An 18,301-nucleotide genomic window follows, 5' to 3' on the forward strand; every position below is an offset into this window, starting at 1 on the left:
ATCCTCCCACTGTAGCCACGCTCTCTGAAGCGGCAACTTAGGTCGGCCGACTGAGCCTCGAACTTGTCATTGGTCGAGCAGATGCGTCTCATTCTCAGGAACTGGCCGGTCGGGATCGCACGAATGGTAGCAGGTGTATGGGCTGACGAGGCATGCAGCAGAGCATTGACCGAGGTGTTCTTACGGTAGACATCAGTTTGTATTAAATGATCATCTCCAACCTCTAATTTGATGTCTAAGAAATCAATGCTACTGCTGCTATGCCTATAAGTCAGCCTAATGCCAAAATCATTGACATTAAGTAATCCCATAAAAACCTCGAGTTGCTCCACCGTGCCCTGCCAAAAGAACAAAACGTCATCAATGTACCTTAGCCAGCACTGCACATGGGCGCTAGCCCCAACGCCTCCGTCGCCAAAGATGTTACGCTCCCAGAACCCCAGGAATAGGTTGGCGTACGAAGGCGCACAGGCCGCGCCCATCGCAGTGCCGCGCCCCTGAAGGTAAAATTGGTCCTTAAAAACAAAAAAATTATGTGTAAGGGCAAAGTGGAGCAACTCGAGGACAAGTGAACCCATGGTGCCATCCCGACCGTCCACCCCCAAGAAATGACGCACTGCCGCTAACCCATCATCATGACGTATGCAAGTATAAAGACTCTCTACGTCGGCCGTAACCATGAGCATGTCTTCTTCCACAAAGATCCCGTCCACCCTGTTCAGGACGTCCGTAGTGTCCTTGACGTATGAGGGGAGTGTTTCCACTAGTGGTTTTAAGTAGTGATCAATAAGCTGACAAATTGGTTCGCACAACCCCTCAATACCGGACACTATCGGACGCCCCGGTGGGTTAACGGGGTCTTTGTGGACTATTTGAGGGCTAAGAAAACTCCCAGGGCGCAGCTCCTCACCTACAGGCCCAAACAAACGTCCTCTGGTGGTGAACCAAGGTTCATCAGCACATATAATCACGAGTGGGGCACCATGAAGGATATCCTTCATAGGCATTGGCCGGTTTTATTATCTGATCCAGTACTATCGGAGGTCCTCACGGATGCTCCACTCATGACAGCAAGACGTGCCAAGAATATTAAGGACCTGTTGGTGAGGAGTCACTACGTCCCAGACATCAAGAATCCTTTTAGCACTCGTGGTCCAACTCTTGGATGTTTTAAGTGCGGTCACTGTTTGGCGTGTAGCAACATTGTCCGCACTGGGACATTCTTCTCCTCGGGCCAAACAAAGACCTTTGAGATCCGGAAATATATATCATGTGGTACCACACATGTTGTTTATTTTGCCACTTGCCCGTGCTCTCTGATCTACGTGGGGCTTACTTCGCGTGAGCTCCGCGTTAGGGTCAGAGAGCACGTGCGTGATATTTCAGCAGCAACATCTGCACAGGATCTCACCCTTCTTAAAACCCTTCCACGTCACTTCAAGAGATTTCATAATTGTGATTCAACACTCCTTGAGGTACGTGGAATTGATACAGTTAGTTGTGGCTCCAGGGGTGGAGATATAAAGAAAAAATTGGCTCAATGTGAGGCTCGGTGGATTAGTACTTTGGAAACTCTTGTCCCTAGGGGACTCAATGAAGTCATCAGCTTCGCATGTTTTCTTTGAATGACTCTCTCCATGTTCCTCTTTTACGAATTTTTTTCACCACTTTTTAACTGATTTTTATTATATATATAGTAATTCCTCTCTGTAAATATATTTTTATGTAATTTTATATATTTTTTATGTTTTGCTCCCTCCTTTCCCCTCCCCCCCTCCCTCTTTTTCTTTTGAATTCTGTGCCTCATTGCCGTTATTTATTGCATTTTTTACACTCCTAAATAGGTAGTGCCCAGTGTGAATAAATTTGGCTCCATCCTCTGTTGATGTCTGGGAACCTTTTTGGATTTGAGACCCATCAAGTGAAGTTTAACTACATCTATGCCAATGACTTCAGAGTTATTTGGATGAGATTCCCGTTCCTGGTCATCTATATGGACTGATTACTAATTGTGGCGGAGGTTCGCCATCTATGCTACCTAGTGTTGTGTCTTCTATGATACTTATTTTGCATGTCTATACTGCTTGTACATTCGATTTGGCTCCGCCCCGTTTGGTCACATGATCGGACTTTTCTGTGCCATAGCATTGATGTTTCCATGACTTCCTGGCCTGCCGCCCTCCAGTACGCGCCGGTCTGCCGGCCCCTCCCCTCTCTCTGATGTGATCGCCGTCTCATTGGACGGGGGCGCGTGTGTGGGATGTGAGTCACGCGTCCCTGCTCCCACGTGCGCGCCCCTGGTCTGACGGCGCTCCTTCAGTGGGGAGGTGTGGCGCCGGCCCCTGTGCGCGTCGTTTCCGGTGGGCGTCACTCCAGGAAGCCGCACACACAGCGGTCATTATAAATAAGTGAGGCTTTCTATCATTATCACCCTCGCCTTTCCTCCCTGATGAAGCAGTGCCCACAGTGGCAGTATTCACCTTGCGAAACGTACGTTGGAGGTTATAGGGGGCTTTCCTCTATGGGGGGTCTCCCTACCTGGGGATTTGGCTTTGTTTTATAACCAGCATCTTTTGCAAGCAGCTCTCTGCGCATTGTTCAACATGGCACTATGTTGATGGCAGGAAACATAGTGGATTCCACATATGCATTGTGCTTCATAGCAGCACGACTATTGTATGTTTGCATTTGGCACTTTATAAATTTTGCATGCTGCTATTTTTTGCACTGAATCCCCTCAAGCACTCAGCACTTTATGATTATTATATGCCGTCATGTTGGTGTTTTGTTGGTAACAACAGCTATCTAGGTCAATGTACTGACATTCTGTGATTATTTCCATATATGCTGCTGCCGCTTCCCCTGGGGCTACTTTCTACCCTCAAACTCCCCCCATTCTATGTATTTTATTGTATTTACATGGCCATTTCTTTTTCTCCTTTCTTTTGTGTTTTGTTCACTTCTATATAATTGAATAAAATTTGTTACTATTTTTGCACTATTTATTACTCCATGTTTCTTCTGTTTTTTGATGTTGTATAGGAGTATGTGCTAGGTACATGTTTTGCCCTACGAAGGGCAATTGTGCCTTACTATTTCTGTGATAGATGATGGTTATGAGGTACAGTTTTCTCAAAGACTATAGAGATAAGCTAACAGCAAGAGGGCCTCATTCCCTCAAAGGAATGATCCAAAGCCATTATTTTTGTTTAATCCCTGGGCAACTAGGAACCCAAGTCAGTATATCCACTGACATTCGACCGTGGCTAGTGCCTGACCAAGGTCTCCACCCCTGGGGCCAAGACTTACCTGGTCTATTGCCATAAATTTCAACCCATTAGGGTTGCACTTATGAAACATTTTAAAATATCTCGGTATAGGTTTTAATAAGGACAAGTCCTCCACTGTGAGGCCAATATAAATTTTGGCACACAGACATTCAGCTTGATATATTACTTCAGTAGACGAACAACTTAGGGTTTTCCGAATATCATATATTCTTGAATTGTCATGATTTTTAAAGGTTTTGGACTTCACACAGTTACCGCATGCCTTGCACAGACCACATGGGAAAAAAATCATTAGATGGTCTTGACAGATTAAATTTGCCAGATGGTTGATTATCTTCATAGTGGCTATGTACAAGTATGTCTCGCAAATTACGAGAGCGTCTAGCCACAATTGAGGGTTTGGAAGGCAAATAATTTTGAAGAATAGGGTCTGTTAATAATATCTTCCAATGTTTCTCTATCATCTTACATAATTCCATTGAGAGTTATATGTGGTAATGACTTTAGTAATGTTGTAAGTCTCATCATCACCCCTAATTCTTGTTCCAAATAACAGGCCATCTCTTCTAAACTTCTTTACCTTCCTATAAACATTCGTGATGTTTCTGCAGCTATAACCACGCTCTTCAAACCTGCGAGCAAAATCCCTTGATTGGGCTTCAAAACTCTCATCACAGGAACATATTCTGGCTCTTAAAAGTTGATCCATCAGATTGCCACGTATTGTTGAGGGCAAGTGGGATGAGGATGCATGTAACAAGGAGTTTGTGGCTGTTGGTTTCCGAAACATATCTGTATTGATTTCTCCATTTTCCGATATTGTAATTTTGACATCTCCACTCTTCCTCCAGACTCTGGGACCTTGATTTCCAAGTGAAATGCAAAATTTACTTTCATCTGAAAACAACACCTTGAGCAACAGTCCAGTTCTTTTTCTCCTTGACCCAGGTAAGACGCTTCTGGCGTGGTCTGTTGCTCATGAGTGGTTTGACACAAGGAATGTGACAGTTGTGGCCCATGTCCTGGATACGTCTGTGTGTGGTGGCTGTTGAAGGACTGACTCCAGTAGTAGTTCACTCCATGTGAATCTCCCAAAAATTTGTGAATGACCTTTTGTAACGGGGTGCCGGGGGTGCCCCCGGGGTTGTAGTCGTGGCCCCTTTTTCTCTCAGGCTAACCCCCGGCTCCGCCGTCACTATTGGGACAGGGGATTGCTTGGTAGGGCAGAGTGTGGTGGTGCAGAGAATGCTGACAGACGTAGAAAGACTCTGCAGACGGAGATCAGATGAACCAGAAGGCATATTTATTGCACGAATCTTCACAAAAACGGCAACAATTTGATAGCGTCGATTCACAACCTCTGCTGGGGGGGGAAAACTCCTCTTGTCGTCTCCTCTCATGGGGCTGTGCCCGGCTACTCCACTTCACCTGGGCTCCCACTCCGGCTACTACAGGCTTGACCCACCCAACCCTGCTTCACCATAGAGGACACTCTTTCTTTCCCTTTTTCTTCGTTAGCTGTCCAACAAGCTTCCACACCCTGCCCCCTCTGTTCTTCTCCCCTGTCCCGGACTCGACTGCCACCAAGCTCTCACTCCTTCTCTCTCCCTTCCCCTGCTGCTGCCGGCTCCTCCTTTTTCTTGTCCTGTTTCTATGGGGACAGCCGTCCCACCCGGCCACTAGGGAAACCCATCTATTCAGTGCAATAAAGTACAGTATAAAACAGTAACAGCTTTGTCTACCCCAGCGGGGGTATCTTCAGGGGGAAACACTGCACCTCCTTGTAAGGGGTCTGCCTACCCCTTACATTCCTCCCCTCTTTTAGCCTTAGCCTCCCGGCAAGGCCCGTACCTGCAAAACACGGTTTTTAACAGCAAGACATTTTTCAAAACCTTAAAAGCTTTCATATAAAACCACAATCAATAAGTGCATGAGTTCTGTGCCCGGAGTCCCTCCCAGGGAGCTCCCGGTCTTTGCAGCAGGTTTGCCCGGAGGCCATAGCAGGCACTCCTGGTCTTTGCTGGTTTTCTGCCCGGAGTCTCTCACAGCACTCCCGGTCTTAGAAGGCAGGAGCACAAACAATAAAGTTCTCCTTGACATCACAGAAGGAGTCCTCGCTCAGTTCAGCATCAGGCTCCTTCCAGGCTCGGTAACTTGAACATGGTTACAACCTGTAAAACTTCACCGGTTCTTCAACACTACCGGTCTTAACACAAAGATGTCCCCCTTCTCCGGTCACTGGGGTTCACACGGGGTGATAAGCTCAGAGCCATTCGGCCCGCTGGGCCCGCACATAATCAGAAAGTGACTGACCTGGCAAGCGGCGCAGCCTCCGGAATGGTTCGTAGTTAACCGGTACCTCCGATCTTTCTGGCTCCGGCTTTGGCTCCTCGACTCCCGGTGGAGGTGACGGAGTCGCGAGTCGAGACGGCTGTGGACTTCCCACGACGACCACCGGGTGTGTCACCATGTTTTGCCGAATTGCTAACACCGCCGGCATCTCCTTTTCCGGCTCGGCTAACAGTCCGGTTTTGACTTCAGGCGACACCGCCAGCGTGTTCCTCGGCTGGGTAGTCTCGGCCAGCACCGGTCTCCGCTGTGTACGTCTCTGATTCTGACACTCTTCCCACTCAATTTCTTGTTGCCATAGTGCGGCCTCTTGAGCAGTGGGCATCCGGGTTACCCCTACGGCAAATAGGCCCCGGCATCCCACTTCTCTCCAGAATTTCACTTTTTCTCCCGGGTATAGGGTCTGCAGGTGTTGGGGCAAGCCCTCAGTGTCCAGGTTAACCCGGTTGTAGAAAAAATGATCCCCGGTCTCTTCGTCCTCTATAAATCCATAGCCTTCCGCCTGGTTGAATTTGACCACAGTGCCAACGGTGCATTGCCGATCAAACTCGTCGCTAAGAGGACCGGCCATCATCTCACGGGCCACGGTCTCGGCCAGCAACCTTTCCTGCACCGGATCAGTTTCAGGCGGTGGGGACTGTCGTCGGATCAGGGGCGACGGTTTTACTGGATCCCAGAAGAACCCCCATTCGTCCTCTTCCAACTCCGGGGCATGCTGCTCTCCCGAGGCGGGAACTTCTGTATGGGCTGGAGGTTCTGCCTGGACGGGTGCAACCACCTCCGGACTCTGGAGGGGTGCTCTCGGTATCTCACTCCCCGGCTGCAGTACTGTTTTATAGGTGGCCCGGACTTCCGTAGAGGTTTCACCGGTCATGGCATCCCAGGAAGTGACACACGTTACTTTCGCGGGCCGCTCCGGACCTCCTGGCACAGACGGTAATTTAACAGTGAGTACTTCTTTGGCTGCGGACTTCTTCGGGCGTCCTCTGCCCCGACTGGTTGCCATCAGCGCGTCCGCTGCAGCTCGCTGCTTCATTGGAGTCTCCATCTCACTTGAGGTCAGTTGTGGAGTTGGCGTCTCCTGCAGCTCTTTCTGTAATGGCGCCGGGGACAGTGGAGATGCTGGGGAAGATGGAGGCGGGCCTTCTTTTCCCGCTCTTGCATACGCTCCACCCCCAGTCTCGCACATCAAATCGACCCAGCATAAGCAACTCTTCTTTTTTCCTGTACTACCACCCTCTTCCCATGTTTTCAGTAACATCTTAGGGCCAGCACCTCCCCTCTTTGGACGGCGTACTCTGTACTTCTTTTTCTTCGCCGGCCAGCTCAGGGTTCTTCTTTTGGCGCCAATTCTTCGCGCGCTCACTGTGTTCGTGAAGACGGCGGCCATCTTACCGCCATCTTGTGCCTGGTCCAACGCCTTAGGCACCACTTGTTCTTCCCAATATGGAACCGGGACCCTTCGCCAATAGTCCGGATCCTGCTGACTACGCCACATGTAACGGGGTGCCGGGGGTGCCCCCGGGGTTGTAGTCGTGGCCCCTTTTTCTCTCAGGCTAACCCCCGGCTCCGCCATCACTATTGGGACAGGGGATTGCTTGGTAGGGCAGAGTGTGGTGGTGCAGAGAATGCTGACAGACGTAGAAAGACTCTGCAGACGGAGATCAGATGAACCAGAAGGCATATTTATTGCACGAATCTTCACAAAAACGGCAACAATTTGATAGCGTCGATTCACAACCTCTGCTGGGGGGGAAAACTCCTCTTGTCGTCTCCTCTCATGGGGCTGTGCCCGGCTACTCCACTTCACCTGGGCTCCCACTCCGGCTACTGCAGGCTTGACCCACCCAACCCTGCTTCACCATAGAGGACACTCTTTCTTTCCCTTTTTCTTCCTTAGCTGTCCAACAAGCTTCCACACCCTGCCCCCTCTGTTCTTCTCCCCTGTCCCGGACTCGACTGCCACCAAGCTCTCACTCCTTCTCTCTCCCTTCCCCTGCTGCTGCCGGCTCCTCCTTTTTCTTGCCCTGTTTCTATGGGGACAGCCGTCCCACCCGGCCACTAGGGAAACCCATCTATTCAGTGCAATAAAGTACAGTATAAAACATTAACAGCTTTGTCTACCCCAGCGGGGGTATCTTCAGGGGGAAACACTGCACCTCCTTGTAAGGGGTCTGCCCACCCCTTACACTTTTCTTAACAATCCTATGAAGGCTGCGGTTATCCTGGTTGCTTGTGCAATTTTTTCTACCACACTTTTTCGTTTCACTCAACTTTCCATTAATATGGTTGGATACAGCACTCTGTGAACTTCTTTTGCTTTAACCTTTTTTGGCTTACCCTCCTTGTGGTGTATGTCAATCACTGCCTTCTGGATATCTGTAAAGTCAGCAGTCTTCCCCATGATTGTGTAGCCTATTGACCCAGACTAAGGGACCATTTTAAAAGCTTAGGAAGCCTTTGTAGGTGTTTTGTGGTAATTATTCTAATTTTCTGAGATAATGACTTTTGGTTTTCATTGGCTGTAAGCCATAATCATCAACATTAACAGAAATAGATCACTCTGTGTGTAATGAGTATATAATATATGTGTTTCACTATATGTATTGAATTACTGAAATAAATTAACTTTTTGATAATATTCTAATTTGTTGAGATGAACCTAGACACGTGGTCAAAATTGTTAGTACCCCTCATTAAATGAAAGAAAAACCCACAATGGTCACAGAAATAACTTGATTCTGACAAAAGTAATAATAAATAAATTATCTATGAAAATGAATAAATGAAAGTCAGACATTGCTGCTTTTCTGCTTCCACTGAATTTATAAAAAAATAAAACTCGTGTAATTGGCCTGGACAGAAATGATGGCGCCCTCCTCTTCCTCCTTGACTTAATAATTTCTTGCACAACCTTTTGAGGCAATCACTGCAATCAAACGATTCCTGTAACTGTCAATGAGACTTCTGCACCTCTCGACAGGTATTTTGGCCCATTCCTCAAGAGCAAACTGCTCCAGTTGTCTCGAGTTTGAAGCTTGCCTTTTCCAGACAGAATGTTTCAGCTCTTTCCAAAGGTGCTCAATAGGATTTAGGTCAGGGCTCATAGAAGGCCTCTTCAGAATAGTCCAATGTTTTCCTCTTAGCCATTCTTGGGTGTATTTAGTTGTTTTCTAATCTGAAATCTAATTTAAATAACCTTTCTATTTTTAAGGCTGATTAATGGTTTACACCTTGTGTTGTATTGGCTCTCATGAAGTCTTCTCTTTATGGTAGACTTACATAATTAAATACCTACTTCATGAAAAGTGTTTTTCATTTGGGAGGATGTTGTGAAGCGGTTTTTCTTCAACATGGTAAGGATTCTGTGATCATCCACCACTGTTATCTTCTGTGGATGACCAGGTGTTTTTGAGTTAGTTTCAAAGCTCCCCTGTTTGCTCTTTTTTTGCAGAATGTACCAAACTGTTGATTTGACCACCCCTACAATTTCTGATATCTCTCTAGTGGATTTCTTATTTTTTTTTCAGCCTAATTGTGGTTTATTTCTCTTCCAATGAGAGCTCCTTTGACCGCATGTTGTAGATTTACAGCAACAACTTCCAACTGCAAATGTCACACCTGGAATCAGCTCCAGACCTTTTACCTGCTTTATTGATGATGGATTAATGAGGAAATAGCCTATGCAGCCCATTAAAGAGCTTTTGAGATAGTTGTCCAATTACCTTTTGGTTCCTTAAAAAAGACACAGATATATGTTAAAGAGCTGTAATTCCTAAACCCTTACTCCTTCTGGGATATGAATGGCCTCAAATTAAAGCTGAGAGTCTGCACTTTCAGCCCATGTTAATTATATAACTGTATCTTGAATAAGTTTTGGTAAATAACTAAAATGCCAAAACTTGTGTCACTGTCCAAATATTTCTGGACCTAACTGTATTTTTCTTCTTCGCAAGATCTAGAACATTTTCTAGTTATCATTTTTTCTAGCTAAGATCAAACAGTTTTAGGAATTTTCTAATTTTCTTTCAACTGTCTGACACAAGGTATCACATTGGTAATGTGATCTAAATACTTTGAGGCCATATTAGTTGCATCTTAAGAGAAAAAGCCATAAAATAATTCTCGCTTTTTCATAGGGTGAATCTCTGATCTTTGACGTAAGCTAACGTATCTGGGAAAACAGATATTTTTAGAGACACATCCTGTTCTGTAGTGTTACACCGTTATTACCTCTCTATAAGTAATGGTGTCGTTTTTAGTGTCTATGGTTCCTATACAACGATTGCACCATCCATGGCTTGCCATTATGTACATAAAGGATGTATTTCTTCGAGTAAACTGGATACTGGACACAGGGAAGATTCCTGTAGTTTAAGATGTTCTAATTCTCAACCCAGGGAACAGGTCCAATCAATCATTTATTGTCTTGTTTTTACTTCCTCTAAAAACACACATTGATTAATTCAATTGCAAAACTAGGGTCATCTTAGGACGTGGAAATCTACCGATCACCCTCTGTTTCTACATTGATGACTCACACTTATTTATACAGTGGTACCTTTCCACCAGACTCCACTCAGACCAGTTTATAAGGCTACAAACATGTTCTGAAGGACAAAGCAACCACAGGTCATATAAAGCACGCTATAATAGCTTTAGATAAAACAAAGGGTGGAAAAGTAAAAATAAAGGGCTGAAAAGTCATGACTGTCATCCGGAAGAGCTTTTGTTTATACAGCAATATAACAATAATTAATGAGCGAAACAACATGTTTATATAGATTACGTTACATTCTCATAAAACATTTTTGTATCTTTTTATTTTATTGGTTATGAATCGATCCTAGTTGTTTTTTTTGGCACTACTAGTTGTCTCTGAGCATAGGCTGCCTCTTGGTGAACCAATGCTTGCATAGATGGAAATTGCCTTATGGGTAATTCACTAATATCCAGTTATTCCCTCAATAGCTGTCTATTCAATTCCTGTCGGCGCAATGTGACAACCTCTCTGTTCTCTTCAAAGGAATCTGAATTCCCCATTGCTGCTTCTCTATTACCCAAATTTCTCCCATCTGAAGGCTAATATTACAATTTAACATGACAATAGTTCTAAAAATGCCGTAAAGGACAATTTCTAGTTCAGCAAATTAAGTTATTTGAGGTATAATGAAAGCTTATGCAATTTTCTAATATACTTTCTGTACCAATTTCTTACGGTTTATAAGCTTTCTGCTTTTTACAACCCCTTCCTGACATCTGCGGCATATCTACTACAGACGTTAGAAGGAGTTGTATGAAGTGGTTCAGGCACTTAAAGGGTTATTCCTAAAATAAGTTATTCCTTATCCAGTGGATAGGGAATAACTTGTTGATTGATAACTGGGAGTCTGACTGCTGGGACCTCCATATATCTGAAGAATGGAGCAGAAGTGCAAATGCTCGAAATATGTTCCATTCATTGTCTACTAGACAGCCGGAATCAGCGGAGAATGAATGGAGCAGAAGGTAAGTGTGTGCACCTTAGCTACATTTAGTAGAGGGCTGCACAGCCTTGTTTTCAGGATACCTAGGATTCCCAGTGGCCAGAGATCAGAAAGTTAACTTGTTAATTTGGGAATAACCCTTTATCACACTCATCAATGTTGAAACTGCAACACTAAGAAGGAAAAGTCATGGAGTTATGGAATTATGCAGGCCATGATGCTAACCAATGACATCCTAGATGTGCTTCCTGTGGAAGCAGCCTCCTGCTTCTCCCCAGCGATCACGTTGAAAATCCTTGGCCCACAGAGCTGCCTTGCGGCATGTCCGCTTTGCTCTCTGTCTCTGGCTGTTCTCTCTTTGAAGTTGTGTTGTGTGTTCGAAGCTGTTGCCCCCAGCCGGTGCCACTCTCAATATGTTAACCTGCTTTTTCTCGCTGTGTGCTCCTAACTCCCCCTGGTGGTTGCTTCTCCCTGACCCTGAGTCCCGGTTCCAGTGAATTGGGAGCCCCTAAGTACGATGGTGTCCTTTAAACCCAACCGCTGTGGTGACCCCCTTCTGTGACCCTACCATGGCCCAGTCACCATTGGGGAGAGCAATCCACTGTAACTGTATGTATGTGTTGGTGAAACCGGTGCCGACCTTCGTTGGACCCTTGATAAGTACTACCCCCTAAATAAAGGAAGTGTAGTACCTTGTGGTGTCTGAAGCCTCAGGGGTGCCACATTGGCATGGCTGTGATTGGCCACTATAAAAAAAGGAAGCAAAAGGGATAAAGCAGTACATACTGAGTCTGCAGCAAAAGCAGTGAATATGAATGAGGGATAATTATCAGCACTGGAAGTAGCGCTACAGCCATGAGGAGACTTGGCAAGTATGTACTACTTTAACCATTTTTTCTTTTTTTTTTTTCTTTTATAGCCCTTCTACACCAGTTTACAGCACATCACTTTTACCTCCTATTGAATTTAATGGGTTTGGCTAGGTTCGACGATCGGATCGGTCAGGATCGCCGATGCGATCGTCGACCTCAGGTGGATTCGTCGATCCTGAATTAATCCGATCCTTGGCAAGATTGGTCTTCTCTAACAAAGACCTTGCGCATCTTCAGACTTGTCTCACATCTATCACATCTGGGAAGTCACTGGTAGGTACGGCAAAGGGGGCTGCCAGCAGTGAATCTTGATGATTTCCCCAAGTGCATTCAGGGAGGCAGAACATTCCTGATACAACCATTAATAATCTTATTGATAGCAGCCAAGGTGTGTGTAACGCCCAGACAAAATTAGGTTGTCAAGAAAAGTGCGCCCCTCTCCTGGTGCAGGATTCCCTCCTCCTTAGCCTTCCAACACAACCCCACACAGGTACATACACCAGCCACAAAAGCCTAGTCACCCCCCCAGGGACAATAGAGACACACCAATAGACGGGGCCAGGCAGATGGGGACGCCCACCTAGGGGTCTTGAGGTGTCAGGGGAAGGAAAAAAGCCAGTAGAGTGGAGTAGTAGTCTAGTGCTGACAGTGGAAGTGAGAGGAGTGAAGTGGTAGTCGGGGGTTGCAGCTACTTGAATACCCACTACCTGAGCTGACTAGGTGGCAGATGGCAGAGCAGGGCCACATGCGACGGAGATCCGGTCACGGGAGACCTTAAGTTGACCAGGGCAGGGTTGTAGCCCGCCGGCGCCGACAGCGGGAATCCGGTCCGGAGGCCGTGCACAGTCGGGGTACCTGGACCCCAAGACGAGGACAGCTGCAAGCACCTTGTCAATTAGCCAGCAGGGGACAAGATTCCAAGTCTTGTCCCACTAGAAGCCCAGATAGAGAGAAACGGAAGCCCAACGCAGGGGATAGGGCATCTGCAAGTGCCTGCAAAAATCCCAAGGGTCAGATCTCGCGGGCAACAGCTCCCACAGCCAGGGGCGTACATAGAAATCATGGGGCCACATAGCAAAAAGTCTGAATGGGGCCCCTCACCGATAAAAAAAAACCAAACAAAAACAAAAAAACAATCAAAATATTATCATAATAATCATTACACATGTTACTAGGCGCCGGCATGCTTTACTGGGGGTGGCTTGTAGTCAGAAATAACACATACTACTACATAGTGTTACTGAACAACACCCACCATATAAAGGTTTGCAATGTATTATTACATTGCCAAATAATGCTGCCACACCATGACCAAATATCACCACATAGAGTCTTAATATAACCACCATCCTGTTACTGAGCAAAGGCCACTGCACCAAGACCAGTGGATTCACACTGCAAATCCCTACAAAATCTGCAATATGTGAACTTGGCCTAACGTAGGGATGTCCTTCTTTGTGCCCCTCACTACACACAATATAAGTTTTCACATCTGTCTCCCCCATTTAATGGTAACAATTATGACCCTTTTTATAGCCTTAAGGGTGCTTTACACGCTGCGACCCTTTAGAATCTATAGTAAAACTCTGCAAAGTACAGGGATAACACACACACACACACACACACACACACAGTGATGGCACAGGGGCAACACACACACACACACACACACACACACACACACACTGATGGCACAGCACAGGGGCAACACACACTGTATCGGCACAGGGGCAACACACACACACACACACACAGAGTGATGGCACAGCACAGGTCAGTTTTTCTGTAGTGTTACCGGCAGACGTTTGTACATTATAATACTCACCTGCTACTGTGCTGTGAGAGATGATGATAGTGGCTCAGGCCTCCCTGCTGCACTTCCTGTGAGTCTTCCTGGCTGCTCCTCCTGTCCTCTGCTTTTTCTTTCTGTTCCTTCTGTTCTCCGCTTCTCACTGTTTTATCTGCTCTCTGTTTGCTTTTCTCTCTTTTCTGTTGTCTCTACTCCTTTTTCACTCCTGCACTGTTTTTCTTTTCATCATTTAATTCTCCCGCAGCTGTACTGAACAAACTCCGCCCCCTCTCCTGATTGGCTATTCTCCTCCTGGCATCTCTCACTAGAAGAAGCTACTGCCTGGCTACTCCCTCCTTTTCAGCACAGGCCACACACAGTGTGCAATGTGGGCGAGTCTGCATCTCTGCGTTGGCTAGTCTGCAGTTATAGAAACAGTGCCGGCTCCCAGCGGCGTTAATCAGCTGCTTGGTGACGGCCCGGGGGCATGATGCATGAAAGTGAAAATGCACACACTGCGGGCAGCCACCCCAGGTCCCTCCAGCCAGGGCTGCCACCAGGAATTTTCAGGCCCGATACTGACAAAATTTTCGGGCCCCCTTCAGACTCCACCACAGCTCCGCCTCTACCCCTCGAACCTTCGGCAATAGAAAAAAGTTGTTTCCAGCATCACGTCCAAGAAAAGGTTAAAAACCAAATTTATTCCATAAGGTTAAAACCAACACTAGGTTGGATGAACGTCCACGAAGTATAAAACAATGTCTGACGCGTTTAACACCTAACAGAGTTTCTTAGTCTTAGACATATCCTGCTAGATCTGCACAAGTAAGTTATGGAATAAAATTGGTTTTTAACCTCATTTCTTGGACGTGGTGCTGGAAACAACTTTTTTCTATTGCCAGACTTTGCCTCTTTGAACATGGAGCTGACCACCCTGCACCGTCTCATAGAGAAAGGACACAGGTGATGCCTTTATCGGGGGAGCTGAGATCCTCCTTTGCATACTGACCTCCAACCTTCCACAGTCCATCATCACTCTTGGAAAATCTCCAATTCTGCAAACAGTCCTCATCAATCAAACATTAACCGCTAGTCATCATTTTGACAGCTCGAAAAAAGCTGCATGCATCGTTTTTTGGGTCATTAAAATGATGAACCCTAGACAGAATCGTCAGCCATATGCGTATATCAAATATATAAAGGTGTGTATGTGTGTGTATGTATATATAAATGTCAATTGTGTTCTTGGTCCGATTGGGGACGAGAAAATAATCGCTTATGTGCCGACACACAGGCTAATATTGGTCCGAGTGGAATGCTATGTTTGATCCCATCCCACTCGCTCCGATTTTCATGCCATGTGTCTTAAGCCTTACAGTTACTCTCCAAAAAAATTCCGTACATTAAAGTCAATGGAGCTAGGAGGGGAGGTCATTAATAGGAGCTGTGATTGGTTATTATAGGCAACAAAGAACATTGCTAGTGTAAGAAGCTTCTGTGTGACATAATATGATATCGGTGGAGAGATGGATAGAGACAGACAGACAGGGAATGAGAGAGAGACAGAGACAGACAGATAGGGAATGAGAGAGACAGAGAGAGACAGAGACAGACAGGTAATGAGAGAGGCAAGGAATGAGACAGACAGGGAATGAGAGAGACAGACAGGGAATGAGAGAGACAGACAGGGAATGAGAGAGACAGACAGGGAATGAGAGAGAAAGGGAATGAGAGAGACAGAGACAGACAGGGAATGAGAGAGAGACAGGAAATGAGAGAGACAGACAGGGAATGAGAGAGACAGACAGGGAATGAGAGAGACAGACAGGGAATGGGAGAGACAGACAGGGAATGAGAGAGACAGACAGGGAATGAGAGAGACAGACAGGGAATGAGAGAGACAAAGACAGGGAATGAGAGAGAGACAGGGAATGAGAGAGAGACAGGGAATGAGAGAGAGACAGGGAATGAGAGAGACAGGGAAGGAGAGAGAGACAGGGAATGAGAGAGACAGTCAGGGAATGAGAGAGACAGACAGGGAATGAGAGAGACAGACAGGGAATGAGAGAGACAGACAGGGAATGAGACAGACAGGGCATGAGAGAGACAAAGACAGGGAATGAGAGAGAGACAGGGCATGAGAGAGAGACAGAGCATGAGAGAGACAGGGAATGAGAGAGAGACAGGGAATGAGAGAGAGACAGGGAATGAGAGAGACAGGGAATGAGAGAGACAGGAAATGAGAGAGACAGGAAATGAGAGAGACAGGAAATGAGAGAGACAGGGAATGAGAGACAGACAGGGAATGAGAGAGACAGGGCATGAGAGAGAGACGGGGAAGGAGAGAGAGAGAATGAGAGACAGACAGGGAATGAGAGACAGACAGGGAATGAGAGACAGACAGGGAATGAGAGACAGACAGGGAATGAGAGAGAGACAGGGAATGAGAGAGAGACAGGGAATGAGAGAGAGACAGGGAATGAGAGAGAGAGACAGGGAGTGAGAGAGAGACAGGGAGTGAGAGAGAGACAGGGAATGAGAGAGAGACAGAGAATGAGAGAGAGACAGGGAATGAGAGAGACAGGGCATGAGAGAGAGACGGGGAAGGAGAGAGAGAGAATGAGAGACAGACAGGGAATGAGAGACAGACAGGGAATGAGAGACAGACAGGGAATGAGAGACAGACAGGGAATGAGAGAGAGACAGGGAATGAGAGAGAGACAGGGAATGAGAGAGAGACAGGGAATGAGAGAGACAGGGCATGAGAGAGAGACGGGGAAGGAGAGAGAGAGAATGAGAGACAGACAGGAAATGAGAGACAGACAGGGAATGAGAGACAGACAGGGAATGAGAGACAGACAGGGAATGAGAGAGAGACAGGGAATGAGAGAGAGACAGGGAATGAGAGAGAGAGACAGGGAGTGAGAGAGAGACAGGGAGTGAGAGAGAGACAGGGAATGAGAGAGAGACAGGGAATGAGAGACAGACAGGGAATGAGAGAGACAGACAGGGAATGAGAGAGACAGACAGGGAATGAGAGAGACAGACAGGGAATGACAGAGACAGACAGGGAATGAGAGACAGACAGACAGGGAATGAGAGAGAGAGACAGGGAGTGAGAGAGAGACAGGGAATGAGAGAGAGACAGGGAATGAGAGAGACAGGGCATGAGAGAGAGACGGGGAAGGAGAGAGAGAGAATGAGAGACAGACAGGGAATGAGAGACAGACAGGGAATGAGAGACAGACAGGGAATGAGAGACAGACAGGGAATGAGAGAGAGACAGGGAATGAGAGAGAGACAGGGAATGAGAGAGAGAGACAGGGAATGAGAGAGAGAGACAGGGAGTGAGAGAGAGACAGGGAGTGAGAGAGAGACAGGGAATGAGAGAGAGACAGAGAATGAGAGAGAGACAGGGAATGAGAGAGACAGGGCATGAGAGAGAGACGGGGAAGGAGAGAGAGAGAATGAGAGACAGACAGGGAATGAGAGACAGACAGGGAATGAGAGACAGACAGGGAATGAGAGACAGACAGGGAGTGAGAGAGAGACAGGGAGTGAGAGAGAGACAGGGAATGAGAGAGAGACAGGGAATGAGAGAGACAGGGCATGAGAGAGAGACGGGGAAGGAGAGAGAGAGAATGAGAGACAGACAGGGAATGAGAGACAGACAGGGAATGAGAGACAGACAGGGAATGAGAGACAGACAGGGAATGAGAGAGAGACAGGGAATGAGAGAGAGACAGGGAATGAGAGAGAGAGACAGGGAGTGAGAGAGAGACAGGGAGTGAGAGAGAGACAGGGAATGAGAGAGAGACAGGGAATGAGAGACAGACAGGGAATGAGAGAGACAGACAGGGAATGAGAGAGACAGACAGGGAATGAGAGAGACAGACAGGGAATGACAGAGACAGACAGGGAATGAGAGACAGACAGACAGGGAATGAGAGAGAGAGACAGGGAGTGAGAGAGAGACAGGGAATGAAAGAGAGACAGGGAATGAGAGATAGACAGGGAAAGAGACATACTGCAGGGAAAGAGACAGACAGAGACATGCAGACAGACAGACTACATGCACAGTTACACACACTACACATTACCTCATCTTGCAGTTTCTGATCAGTGAAGAGCAGGAGAGAAATCATGGGGACTTGCACGGAGGCTGCAGCAGCTGAACAGCGACAGGACCTGCATGTTCACTGGTCATGTGATCAGGCACATGATTAGTTAGATGACAGGTCCTTCTCCGCAGCCTCCATAGTACATTTTCCTGTCTTGCACCGATCACATAGATCAGTGCAGGAAGAGAGAGGGCAGATCTCTGAGCGACTCGGGCCCCCTCATTGCCTTGATAGCGGCCCCGCCCCCTGGGGCCCGGTGAGCTGAGGGATGAAAGGGGAGGGGCCTGGGCTGTCAGCTGCGGGCCCCCCCTCCTGCCTTTAGCTCACGGGCCCCAAAGCAGTGGCGTGGTCTGCCTCTATTGATGGTACGCCACTGCCCACAGCGAAGACACCG

The 18,301-nt window shown here is 47.0% G+C and overlaps 1 long non-coding RNA gene across 1 annotated transcript in view; it reads left to right on the forward strand.

Moving 5' to 3' along the window:
- The window catches only part of LOC142301458 (uncharacterized), a 79,115-nt gene that overhangs the window by 27,339 nt on the left and 33,475 nt on the right, over window positions 1-18,301 (forward strand). Inside the window, exon 2 of the long non-coding RNA XR_012752808.1 lies at window positions 4,142-4,238. This is a non-coding gene — a long non-coding RNA (uncharacterized LOC142301458). The remainder of the gene's footprint in view (window positions 1-4,141; window positions 4,239-18,301) is intronic.

Source organism: Anomaloglossus baeobatrachus, chromosome 1 (assembly GCF_048569485.1).
Source record: "Anomaloglossus baeobatrachus isolate aAnoBae1 chromosome 1, aAnoBae1.hap1, whole genome shotgun sequence".
Lineage (NCBI taxonomy): Eukaryota > Metazoa > Chordata > Amphibia > Anura > Aromobatidae > Anomaloglossus > Anomaloglossus baeobatrachus.